At 40.1% G+C, this 11,183-nt stretch overlaps 1 pseudogene across 1 annotated transcript; it reads right to left on the bottom strand.

Moving 5' to 3' along the window:
- Positions 1-921: 921 nt before the first annotated feature.
- Positions 922-1,818, bottom strand: LOC308561845 (ADP/ATP translocase 3 pseudogene; annotated as a pseudogene). Its single transcript has one exon. The product of its transcript is annotated as an ADP/ATP translocase 3 pseudogene (transcript).
- Between the last annotated feature and the right edge of the window lie 9,365 nt (positions 1,819-11,183).

Raw genomic sequence — 11,183 nt, 5'->3', positions numbered from 1 at the left:
TGAGGAATCTCAGAGGGAAGGCAGGGGTTGGTGGGTGGGGAGAAATTAACCTAAGAATGTATATGCATATATGTATAACCCATGGACACTGACAATAGTGTTGTGAAGGCCTGGGGGGGGGGGTGCAAGATGGAAGGGATCAATGGGGGAAAAAGGAGACATTTGTAATACTTTCAACAATAAAGATAAATTAACACATTTTTAAAAAAAGAGGCCTCTTGTTAGAAGTGATGTTAAACGGTGTCTCATACTGATGAATCAAGCACTCTGTAAGCCCTGGAATAGTGGTCTGGCTGAGGCCCTGTGGGAAGGAAGTACAAGTTTATTCTAGTAACATGTGTTGATTATCAAACTGAAATGTTCTCTCTTCCAGAGAGAGAGAGGTTCAGTGTGACCAATTCCCGAGACTCCTGGGCAGGTCGTGCTGAATGAGTCTCAGCTTTGGTCTCCACTGCTGGCCTGTTGAACATTTGGTAGCATAAGGAGTTTAACCAGTCTTTTTTTTCCCCCTTCTGTCCTGTTTTTATTGTTTGCGGCAAAATACCCAACATAGAACGTTATCACAAGTGATCAGATGTGCAAGAGAGGATAGTGATTAAGCTTAAGTGGGACACCTGGGTTTCTTTACATGAATACCTAAACGCAGCGTGGTCCTACAAACGCCTGGGCTCTAGGTCTGGGTGAGGGCGCCGCCCTGCCGGCGGAACCAGAAGACAGCAGGATTCCCCTCCCCCCGTAATCAATGCTTGGAACCAGGGTGCCAGTTGTCATGATCACAATGAACCCCATTCTAGAGTCCCCCCCAGACCGCTACGCATGATCAGGCTGGTCCAAGGCGTCAGACTTTCTGGAAGGTCAATGGTCCGTAACTGGGAGTGCTCGGTGGCTCTCCAGCGCCCCGCATCTCGGCGGGGGGCGCGCCTAGATGACTTTCTTCAGCTCGTCGTAAAGAACCAGCACGAAGCCGCCGCCCATGCCCCTGAGGACGTTGGACCAGGCGCCCTTGTAGAAGGCCTTGCACCCCTCGTCCTTGAAGATCTTCTGCCAGCAGTGCACGGTCCCCCTGTACAGGACGTCGGCGCCTTTGCGCCCCGACTGCATCATCATCCGCCTCCTCACCGTGTCGAAGGGGTAGGAGACCAAGCCCGCCGTGGCCGTCACCGCCTGGGCGATCACCCAGCTCACGGCGATCGGGGTGTCCCTGGGGTTGGGGAGCATGCCTTTGGCCGTGTCGTACAGGCCGAAGTAGGTGGCCCGGTAGAGGACGATGCTCTGCACGGAGATGGTGAAGCCCTGGTACAGGCCCAGGACGCCGTCGGACCGCGCGATCTTCAGCAGGCAGTGACGCAGGCCCCTGAACTCGCGCTCCGAGCCCGACTTCCCCACGTCGGCCGCCAGGCGGGTCCTGGCGAAGTCCAGCGGGTAGACCAGGCAGAGGGAGGTGGCCCCCGCCGCGCCGCCCGAGGCCAGGTTGCCGGCAAAGTACCTCCAGAACTGCGTGTCCTTGTCCACGCCCCCCAGGAACACCTCGCGGTACCGGTCCTTGAAGGCGAAGTTGAGGGCCTGCGAGGGGAAGTAGTACATGACGTTGGCCAGGTTGCCCCTCCAGAAGGACCGCACGCCCTGCTCGCGCAGGATGCGCACGAAGCAGTCGGCGATGCCCTTGTAGCGCTGCTCCGCCGCGATCTGCGGGCTCACGTGCTGCACCTGCAGCAGCAGCTTGATGCGCTCGATGGGGGCCACGGCGGTTTTGGCCACGGCAGCGGTGATGCCCCCGGCCAGGAAGTCCCTGATGAAGGAGGTGCTGAGCTCGGTCATGGTGGCGCGGCGGGCGCGGGGCGGGGCGGGGCGGGGCGGGGCGGGGCGGGGCGGCGGGCGCGGGGCGGGGCGGGGCGGGGCGGGCTGGCTCAGCGCGGCCGCGCGGGGACCAGGGGCCCCCGGCCATGCCCCGCGGGAGCCCATTACGGCGGGGCCATCGCCCGCCACCATGGCTGTTCCATTCCTGAGCCCATTGTGACAGAGCGTGAGTGGCTAATGGCGGGGGCAGACCGGGGTCTGCTAGCCAGGTCGTTCCATGGGATTGTTAAGTTGCTCTTCGGGAGAATGCCGCCCAGTAGATGCCTTACAGGAGCTCTACCCAGGCTTTCCCGCCTCTAATCTTGAAACCTTTCTCCTTCTAGGTCCCAGAACAGCCAATCAAGCTATCTGCCAAGATCCATGAGATATCGTAAATTCTAACCCCAGGCCACGTGTAGTTTCATATAAACTGGAAAGAGCAACCCTACAACCGCTGTCCCTTGGGCGAACTTTTCTCACCACTTTCTTTCAAGCTGAGCCTTTAGAGCTGTGCTGTAGCAGCAACCCATTCAGGCAGACACGGCTTGAGCTGACTCACCTATCGACCCACCCATGAACCAAGTTCAGCATTTTTCCTCTTCAGCTACCTGGCCATGAGGGTCCTATAAGACTGTAGATGTGAGCTGGGGTAGACACATCAGTGTAACTGGTGTATGACATGAATGTTAGATTTCTTGCGATCAGTTTTTCAAGTGTAATATTTCCCAAACTCAATGCAAATATATTAAAACATTCTAAATTCTTTACTAATGAATATTTCAATCTACAAGTTATATAGCATGAATGTCAAAAGATCATTTACACTTAATGACAAATCCATTACTTATAATGAATAGGGTTATATTATTGCATGTTAGCTTCCATTCACAGAGAAGGTGCATTCACTAAAGAGGATTTCCCTAATTACTTTTAAAATAAAAAGATGATTTAGTAATATCTCTGATGTAAATGTAACAGCAGCCAGTTTTTAAAACATAACTTTCAGTAGTGTAAATTTTCCTAAAGTTCTTTTCACTGGAGTTTGATTTTAGGATAAATTGAAGCTTTTCAATAGCACCATCTGGTCATCTATTAGACAGTGACACACAATAGAGCAGTTTCAAAATGAAAAAGAAATGAAGCAATGTTTGAAAGTAAAGGCAAAATGGTTTCAATTTCCCAGATTTCTGAATCGACAGAAGACTAATTTAGTAACTGTACAAGTGAGAACATCACATTGTAGACCAGAACCATAATAAAACTAAAATTCACGTTTTCCATAGAAGTAGAAAGTGTACTATACAGGAATTTTAAGTGCCTGAAAATGTTGCAGCAGAGTCTAATGGTCTACTAGTAGTCATTTTATACTATTAAAACTGTGTTTTTAAAATGTATAGATGTCTATAACTAAACTAATAATTGTCCAGTTTTAAATTAACTTAAAAGTGTATGTGTCTGGGTGGGGAATGAGCAGAAGTGATTTTAACGACTCATCTAAAATTTCTTATGTCCACATCTGTGAAGTGACAATGAAAATAATAGGTGTAACTTGGATGAAGAAAAAGAAATACCATCTAAGATAGTAAAATCACATGGATCATGTCTGCTCACTGAAACCTAAGTGGATCGGTAACTACTCCTGGCTATAGAACAAAAACTCTTGTAATAAATGAACAAAATTCTTTTCAAGTAGAATCTTTAAAAAATATATTCCTATAGAAAAATCAGACATATGCAAATGTTGCAAAAATATTATAGTGAAGCTCCACTTGCCCATTATTCAGTGTTAGCAATTACCAACTCTGGAGCCATCTGGTTTTATCTATACCCAACTCATTTTGCTACATCTCTAATTATATTGAGACAAATGCCAAATATAACACCATTTCATGGATAAATATTTTACTATGAATCTCTAAAACATAAGGACTATTTTTTTGAAACAGCAAAAAACAGACCACATGTATGGAGGGTAAATTGTAAAAATGTACAACATTTTCTGGCCCTCAAAATTCTAAAATGTTCACAACTACTTTGCGAAACAGTTGCATGAAGTTTATTTTCCTATTTTCTGAAAACTGAAAACACTTTTTCAAACTTAATATGCACTTTAGTGTCAATCCCACCATTTAAGTTAATGGGAAAAGAACAGTGTTAGAAATGACCTTGGAAATCAGCTTGTTTTTCAAAACTACAAGTGGTGTCTTTCCTTACAAATGAAAATATTCTAGGATTCACAATAGGTCAGATGAAAGCAGAATTGTGCTATATGAATTCTACAAGAATGTTTGGAAATCCAAAAATCTCACTTTACGCCGCACTTGTGGCAGGTGTTTGAATAATTCTGAAGAGCATATTATGGCTTCTTAATAGTTGGGGAACCACACATTTAATTCAACTACTTCATGGTTCAGATAAGAAAGCTGAAGTTAAATGATTTCACTCTTAGGAGCAGTCAATTAGTAACAGTGCTGATATTATAAGTAACTCAAGTCCAATTATAGTGCTATTTGCATTACACATGGCACCGTGGACTTTTCTAGAAAATCTATTAAACAATTTTACTTTTATTTTTCTATTTTGCTTACATAACTATGCTTCACTTTGATTGATGGTCCAGTGTTAATTAAACTGTTGTAAGTTGAAATATCATTTAAATGAATTTGCGGTGCTCACGGTTTCCAAAATACCTGAAATAAATCTTTGTGAATTAAAGAATCTTATTGACTACTTCAAAGCCATCCACTCATTTCTTTATTTTATAAAGTATAATTTATTTTATATAAGCAAAGACCAATTATGTAAACTTACAAAAGCACTTGTAGAAAAAAGTAAATAATGCAGGGGTGTGGAGAGTTCAGCTAAAGCTACTCCATGGCGGTGGTGCCTCAACATCCATTTTGTTTGGCCAAGTGGCCTGCAGGAACTTGACCCTGACCGTAGTCCCTCATGCAGGTATGTACATACCCACAGAGCAACCTGAAGATTCACAAGCAAAGGTAAGTTCCTGATACAACTTCTCAACAGCTCTGTGATCAAGAACATCCCCTGCCTCCCAGGGGCTTCACCTTACGCTGACCTTACATAAGACCACCATGAAGCATACCAAAACTCCCTCTCTTGGTTTAAATGAAAGAATCCACCTTAGCCTAGGAACCCCAAAGCACTTCACCCACACACTGTAACAAAACCTGGTTCCTCAGGTCCTGACTCTCTGCACTCTGCCTTAACCTCCCCATGTGGTCCCTCAAGTTGTGCCTGGTACTTCCTCCAAGACCTGTGAGTAATAATAAGCTCGATTTCAATTTGCCTTGAGGTCTGTTGTTGAATAAAGGTTCATCATCCGACATCTTATGCTGCACTTAAGTGTTATTTTGATAAATTTGTAACAATGAGAAAGAAATAATGTGGTAACAGGTATTATCAGTAACAACTAAAAGCTACTGGGAAAATATAATAATTTAGAATGAGGAAGATCATCTCATTGTAGTTTCCTTTTTATCTTCCACCTGAACTGTTCATTAATTCCTGTGGCTGAATGTTGTGTTCTTATGGCAACATAATAATCTCCATAAACCAAACTTAATATTAATAAAAAAACAATAAAATATGTTAACATTCAATATACTTCATGAAACTATAAACTCAGGAAACAAAATATATAGCATTGGCATACTAATATTTTTTCTTTACATTTAGGTATATTTTAATCTCAAATCAGTAGGATGTCCCTCAAAATAAGCAGCACAACAGTTAGATACAGATAGATTTAAAATCTGAGTAGCTGATTTACTTCAAGATAAAATTTTAAAACTAATAATTAGATTAACAATAAAGATAATCAGAATTCTATGGGAAGACACTGTGCTCAACACTTTACATGCATTTGTCTTATTTCATTATAATATCCTAGGAGGTATATATTAATGAAACTTTGCAGATGAAAAAAATTAAGGCTCATAGCCATTAAATATACTTTAATATTTTAAGAACATATTTAGAGCAGAGAGAGACCTGATTCAAAATTCTAGCTCTGCCAAATACTAAGTGTGAGACAAAAGATAAGATATTAAATCTCTTTGGAATTTCTACTCTAATAATTTGAATAATCTTATCTTGCAAGATTGTACTGATAACTGGAGATTATGTATGAAAGTACCTGTCTAATAGAAGGCAGTAAACAAGTCAGAATAAATATTATACTGCTTTGCAACTTGTTTAACTATTGCTTAATACTGTAACTGTTGTCATACCACTTTGTGCTGTTTCTATTTCTGTTAACAAGAATACTGTGATTTTTACTACTTCAATTTTATTTTTCCCATGTGACTAAAATGGCAAAAAGTGCAGTAAACATAATTATCCCAAGTTCACCATAAGCTACTTGTTCAGAGATAACATTTCAAAAGTGACCTTATTTCCAAATGAGTCCAACCTCTTGAGGAATTAATAGACTATGTAAGATAGTCTACACTGAAGAAATTAATAGCCCTTGGCCATTTCTGAAAATGTTGGAGACCTTAAAACAAATTACTATTTATTTTTCTGAAACTGACATTCCCTGTAAACTAATTGATAATCGGTGGTTAATCCAAAAGATAATCACTCTCTATAACTAGCTCATTTTTTAATAATCTTGGTGAAACCTGTAAAAAATCACTATCACTCCAAGGAAAGGATTCTAAGAACCTAAGAATTCTCTCCCTTGTATTAACCTTTTAAATACAATTTCATGAATTTATTAACAAACAAACAAAAAATCTATTTGTTAAAATCCAGAGGATTTTTATGACATATGACTTGTCATTTTAAATATATTGGTCTCACCCTACATCACTACCAACTCAAACCCATTGTAGGCATTTCATCTCATTTGCAATAGTATACACAAAATAATGGTTTATCATTACTATGCAATAATATTAATGACTTTTTAAAATGTCAGTAAACTCTTGTCCAGTTTGTCGTCTTTAAAGCCATTTTTTATTATTAGCAAAGGTAATAACATGCTGAGTATTAGCCTATCAAATCCAAAAATCATTTAACTAAAAATTAACAATTTCTTAAGGTTTCATTGCAATAGTATAAATCTGCTAATTATTTCTTACAAACCATGTAAAATTTATATAAATTAAATTGTTAATGAAATACTTAAATCAATAAATGGGTCTTGGTGATAATTCATATTGGTAAGTCTTCTGGGAAATGGAATAATATAAAGATTTAAAAATCACTTCAGTTTTCACTCATTCTAACAAACTTACTGCATGCCCAATTATATTCACTCTTACTTATTTAGCTTCACTTTATATTGAGTAGTTGGTTTCAAGTGTTCTAAAATGTAAATTTCCCCCTTTTTTAAAGTATTTGCTACTGCCACATTAATAAACCAATTCCTTCTATCCCCCAATATTTTTGATGTTCAGATTGCTCACCATCTATCCATTCCAGAAGAGACAACTCCTCTCTAACTGGTAGAACCTTAAATAGTCCTCAAAGACACTGTTTAAATGCAGTCTAGAAGTAGCATCTCCCTACAGCAAACTGCTAGAATTAACATGAAGAATATCTACACACATAAATGAATAAAATATTCCCTTTGTTGGGAAGATAAAGGAATACCAATAGATGCCTTCTTTGGGAAAATGTGCTTTCTAACTTATGGGTCATTGCACATTTTAAGAGCTTAAGTATATATTTAATGAATACCAGTTTAGTGCCTATTCAGTGCCAACATGCTTCTGGAGATCGAATGATGAATAAGATAAGCAAACTTACACTCTAGACAGGGGAGAAAGAAAATACAAAATTAACAAATGAATGTGACAATATTAGACGACATAGAGCCCTGAGAAATAAAAAAAATATATAATAAAGTGTTGGGATGTCAATGCTTTAGATAAAGTATGCAGGGAAATGGGCTCAAAAAAGTTGACACTTGAATTAATAAGTGAAAAACTTAACAAAGAGTAACTGAATAGCAGGAACAAATCGATTGGCTGAGTGTGAAATGTTCTTAAAATACCCACCTTCTCCAAGAAGGTATACTCCTCAGCCACCGGGCCTGTAAGTCTGTATAAGGACTGAAAGTCAGAACAAGGGCATCAAAGACTCATACATGGTCCCCAGAATTCAAGATATGAGTCAACCCTGAATTGGTCACTGTGGGGCAGTGATTTTTTTTTAATTTGTTAAATCATGAAATATATTTATTAGTTAGTATGTATGATGTGCAAAATGTTATTTTATGCACTCTCTTATCAATATATAATTAGTTTACCAACTCTAGGACTGAATTAAGACAACAGAGATTAAATTATTCATAGACTAATACATTCAGCAGAGATTTACCGAATTTCATGTACCTAGCTATCAACAGAATTTTAAAATTCACCCCCACTTCCTGGTAATATATGAAAAACTGCTTTTGACATCCTTACCTTGAAATGTCAAGGCAAAGGTTAAATTCTGGACAGTAAATGCTCTTGCCTTTGCAAAATTCACCACCACTCACTTTCTTTAGTGCATATTAATTACATTGGCTATTTTTTTTATTTACTTTTATTGTTGAAAGTATTACAAATGTCCCTCCTTTTCCCCCATTGATCCCTTCCACCCTCCACCACCCCCACCAGCCTTCACCACACTGTTATTTGTGTCCACGGGTTATGCATATATGCATATAAGTTCTTAGGTTAATCTCTCCCCCACTCACCAATGCCTGCCTTCCCTCTGAGATTCCTCAGTCTGTTCCATGATTCTATATCTCTGGATCTATTTTGTTCACCAGTTTATTTTTTTCATTAAATTCCACATATGAGTAAGATCATGGGATACTTGTCTTTCTCTGACTGGCTTAGCACAATACTCTCCAGGTCCCACCACGCTATCTGTCTCAAAGGGTAAGGAATCCTTTGCTTTCAAGCTGCATAGTATTCCATGGTGTAGATGCCTGAGAAGATGCTTGATATGATTTCAATCTTTTTGAAATTGTGGAGACTTGTTTTATGTCCTAACATGTGGTCTATATTTGAGAATGTCTCATGTGCACTTGAGAAGAATATATTCTGCAGCTTTGGGATGAAGTGTTCTGTGAATGTCAGTTAAATCCATCTGAACGAGCGTGTCATTTAGAGTCACTGCTTCCTTTTTGATTTTTTTGTTTGGAAGATCTATCCAGTATAGTCAATGGGGTAAAATCACCTACTATGACTGTATTGCTGTCAATCTCTTCCTTAAAGTTCTCCAGAAGTTTTTTTGTTTTGTTTTGTTTTTTAGCTGTGTGAATCTTTTGTTTTGAGGTGGATCTTTTGTAGGCAGCATGTATTTGGGTCATGTTTTCTTATGCATTCAGCTACCCTATGTCTTTTGAGTGGAGCATTTACTCCATTTATATTTAAGGTTATTATTGATAGTTATCTATTACCACTTTATTTCTTTATGCCTATGTTTCTCTTTCTATTTCAATTTCTTATTACAGCAGTGCCTTTATCATTTCCTGCAATACTGTTTTGGTGGTGATAAACTCCATTAGCCTTTTTTTGTCTGGAAAGCTCTTTATTTCACCATCTATTTTGAATGATAGCCTTGCTGGATAGAGTAGTCTTGGTTTCAGATCCTTGCTTTTCATTAACTTGAATACTTCATGCCATTCCCTTCTGGCCTGTAGAGCTTCTGATGAGAAATCAGCTGACAGCCTTATGGGAGCTCTTTGTAAGTTACAGATTTCTTTTCTCTTCCCGCTTTTAAGATTCTCTCCTTGTCTTGAATTTTTGGTGTTTAATTATGATGTGTCTGGGCATGGGCCCCTTTGGGTTCTTCTTGCTTGAGACTCTTTGTGCCTCCTGAACTTGTGTGACTTTTTTCTTCACCAAGTCAGGGAAGTTTTCTGCCATTATCTCTTCAAACAGGTTCTCTAACCCTTGTTTACTTTCTACGTCTTCTGGCGAATATTGTTACATTTCATGTTGTCCCACAGCTTCCTTATACTGTCCTATTTTTTGATTGGTTTTTTTTTTTTCTTTTTGGTTCTCTGATTGATTTTTTCCTACCTGTCTTCTAATTTGCTGATCTGATCCACAGCTTTGTCTAATCTGCTGTTTATTCCTTCCAATGTGTGTGTGTGTGTGTTTTATTTCTCCTATGTCATTCTTAATTTTTTTCATAGTTTCCATTTCTTTTCTCATTTTGTTGAGCATCCTTATGATTAGTATTTTGAACTCTATATATTATATATTGCTTATCTCCATTCCATTTAGCTCTTCTTCTGGAGAATTCTTTTGTTGTTTCATTTGGAACTTATTTTTTTGTCTCATTATTTTGGCCCCCTCTTTGAACTTATTTCTATGTTTCAGGTGGATCTGCTAGGACTCCAGTCTTTCGGATGGTCTCTGACGCAGACTAATGTCATACAATGTTTGTGACTGTCCTTGAGTACCCTGTTTGAAGCTTTCCACACTACATAGCTTGTGGTTTCCTCTGCTGGGGATGGGTGTGTTTGGACAGGACCAAGATGCACACCTAGGTCTGTTTTTCCAAGCCGTGGGTTCTTAAGCAAATCAGGCAAAGACTCAAAGTACCCAGAGGCTGATTGCATTTTGTCTCTTAATGAGCCTCAGGCTGTAGAAACTTCACAGGTTGGTGTGAGAGGTTTTCCAACAAGGCGGGACAATTGCTTCCCCCACAGGCAAAAGCTGCCTGTATGTTAAACATCTGCTTGAAGAAGATGTCCTCTGCCATATGGGGGAATTACTCAGCCCAGGAATCCAGATGACTGCCCTCTGAGCCCTATCCCCTTAACCAGAACCCCTGGACTCTCTTCACACAGCTCCAGTCTACTCTGCCCTCCCTCTTCTTGCACAGGAAACTATATGATGGATCTTTAAAAGAGTACCAGGATTTCCAGTCATCCCTCCCTGGCAGACAGAAACCCTGCTGCTTTTCACAGCAAGGTGTCATGTGGGGACCTTTCTCAGTTCTGGTGGTCTGGGCTGGGAAGCCCAGCTTGGTGTTTAGACCCCAGAGTTCTCAGTGGGAAACCCCCACAGCTGAAATATCCCTCCAGTCCTTCAGCTGCTGCTAGTGGGGGAGCCCAACCAGCCCTCTCACACCTCTGCACTTCCTACGAGCCTCTATGGGGTCTCCACTTTTTCTATTGGGTTATGAAGGTGCTCTCCAGCTTGTCTTCAGTTGCAGTTGATTATTTGGGATAGTTTTTCTCTATTTTAGTTGTAATGACAGTTTTGTCCTGTGAAAGTGTCAGTATAGCTTCCACTCAATCTACTGCCATGTTGGAATCTCTACCTTGGCTATTTTAACCAACTTGACAATGCTCACAAAGAACCTAT

The sequence above is a fragment of the Miniopterus schreibersii genome (assembly GCF_964146895.1).
Source record: "Miniopterus schreibersii genome assembly, chromosome: 9".
Taxonomy (NCBI): Eukaryota; Metazoa; Chordata; class Mammalia; order Chiroptera; family Miniopteridae; genus Miniopterus; species Miniopterus schreibersii.
Note: the sequence above shows the minus strand (reverse complement) of the source record. Positions and strands in the feature narration are given on the sequence as shown.